This window comes from Gossypium arboreum, chromosome 3 (assembly GCF_025698485.1).
Source record: "Gossypium arboreum isolate Shixiya-1 chromosome 3, ASM2569848v2, whole genome shotgun sequence".
Lineage (NCBI taxonomy): Eukaryota > Viridiplantae > Streptophyta > Magnoliopsida > Malvales > Malvaceae > Gossypium > Gossypium arboreum.
The window spans coordinates 47,173,833-47,176,318 of record NC_069072.1 but is presented as its reverse complement, the minus strand read 5'-3'; the positions used below and the strand labels follow the sequence as shown (position 1 = coordinate 47,176,318).

The window sequence follows — 2,486 nt, the reverse complement described above, 5'->3', positions numbered from 1 at the left end:
TTAAGTTTCGAGCCCTTGGATCGATGCTTGTTGATTTTTGAGTGCCGTCTCGGTATTCTAAAAATGAGTCTCTGATACCAAGATGAATTTGATAAGCATCTCTTCAAGGTTCGGCTTTTTCTCTTGCTGGTATGGTGGTTGCTGAAAGCCTGGAGGGGGTGGTGGTTTCTGATTTCCTTGGCCTCCCTATGAAATATTTGGGTGATTCCTCCAACCTGCATTGTAAGTATTGCTATAACGATTGTTTTTCATATCGAGGATTATTACCCATGTAATTTAATTGTTTGTTCTTCATGCTGTGGCCATAGGATTGATATTCTGAATGGCTTGATCTACCTCCACTGACTTCACAGTGCATTACTGGATGAACCTGTGAGGAACCAAGTAAACCATCGATCTTTTTATTTAGAAGTTCTCCCTGGTTCAATAGCATAATAACTGAATCGACGTTATAAACGCCTGCTATTTTAGTTGGCTTAGTCCTCATGACTTGACACTAATAGTTATTCAGTAACATCTTTTCGATAAATTCGTAAGCCTCTTCAAGTGTTTTGTTATTAATGGTTCCCCTGGCTACTGCATCAATCATCTGCCTTGTCGAGGGGTTCACACCATTGTAGAATGTTTGAACTTGCAACCATAGAGGTAATTCATGGTGAGGATACCTTTGCAGTAGGTCATTGTATCTCTCCCATGCATCATGAAGAGCTTCTAAGTCCATCTGCACAAACGAAGAGATACCATTACGTAATTTGGTTGTTTTAGCCGGTGGAAAATATTTTAATAAAAAATTTTCGGTCATTTGTTCCCAAGTAGTAATTGACCCTCGTGGTAATAAGTTCAACCACTGTTTAGCTTTGTTCCTCAATGAAAAAGGGAATAACCGAAGACGAATGGCATTATCAAAAAAGCCATTAATTTTAAATGTATCGCAGAATTCCAAGAAATTTTCCAAGTGAGTGTTTGGATCCTCATCCTGCAAACCGTCAAACTGAACAAATCGCTGTATCATTTGAATAGTGTTAGGTTTTAGTTCAAAATTATTCACAGCAACAGCAGGTCTAACTATACTTGACTCAGTTCTTGTTAAATTAGGTTTAGCATAATCATACATAGTGCGCGGAGCAGGATTCTGATTAACAACAATTGCAGGAGGTAGCGGATTTTTTTGGTTTTCAGCCATCTCCAAGGTTGGGGTTTGAATATCGTCCTCTTGCTCGTTCTCTGTGTATCTTAAGCTTTGCCTTATTTCTCTTTCGTTTCTGTGAACTGTGCGATCGATCTCACTATCAAAAAGCAATGGTCCTGACGGGTTTCTTCTAGTCATAAACTATAAGAACCTGCCAGAAAAAAAAGAAAAAGAAAATTTAGTAATAAATATTAGAAATAAATTTAAATAGCAGTAAAAGTAAATGGCTAAAGTAATAAAAATTGAGTGCTCCTAATATCTTAGTTCCCCGGCAATGGCGCCAAAAACTTGATCGTAATTTTGTGTGATAAGTTTTAAATATTTATAATGAATCGTTCTTGAAACCAACTATTATCACGATGAAGGCAAGTGTACCTATCGAACAGTAGTATAGTTTTAGCAAGACCGGATTGTCGAACCGAAAGGAACTAAAAGTACTAGTAATGACTGTCTTTTTATTACCTAGCCTAAGAATAATAGGGTTTGTTTTAACTAACTAATTAACTGAACTAAGAATTCATAGAAAGTAGAATTGGGGAATTACTTTTGGAAAATTCAATTGATTGAGACAATACCTAAGGAAAAATCCACCTAGACTTCACTTGTTATTTGACTCTGAATCAGACGATTTATTCATTTGACTTGATCCGTAGAAATCCCTATGTTATATTATTATCCCTCTCGAGACTAACAACTTCCAATCCTAGAATAAATAATTGAATCTCTTTCTAATTAACTCCCTAGGGTTGCATTAACTCGATCTATGGATCCCCTTATTAGGTTTCACCCTAATCTGGCAAAATCTTGTCACCCTATCTCTAGGCGCGTAACCAACTCCGCTTAATTATAACAAATGTACTCTTAGACAGGGTCTATTCCTCCTCTGAATAAGAGCTTAACTTGAATCAATATCCTGGAATATCAAAACAAGAATTAAGAACACATAATTAAAAACAAGTCAAATATTTATCATACAATTCAGAAAATAATAACAAGATTCGTCTTAGGTTTCATTCCCCTTAGGTATTTAGGGGCTTTAGTTCATAACTAAAAAGGAAAACATCTCAGAAGAATAATGAATACAAAACATAAAAAAAACTCAAAACTCCTGAAGGGAAATTGAGGGGAGATCTTTAGTCTTGATGATGAATCCAGCTTTCTAAGATGGATCAATCGGCTTTCCTTAAGCAGTTCCCTGCCTCCTTCTCTGTGTGTCCCTTTTCCTCCTCCTCTAGGGTGTATTTATAGGCTTTGGAATGCCTAAGAACCCTTAAAATTGGCTTTTTCCAAATTAGAC

The 2,486-nt window shown here is 36.4% G+C and overlaps 1 non-coding gene across 1 annotated transcript; it reads left to right on the top strand.

Moving 5' to 3' along the window:
* Nucleotides 1–647: 647 nt before the first annotated feature.
* Nucleotides 648–753, top strand: LOC128290848 (small nucleolar RNA R71). Its single transcript, XR_008280633.1, has one exon. It is a non-coding gene; the product is annotated as a small nucleolar RNA R71 (small nucleolar RNA).
* Nucleotides 754–2,486: the final 1,733 nt, after the last annotated feature.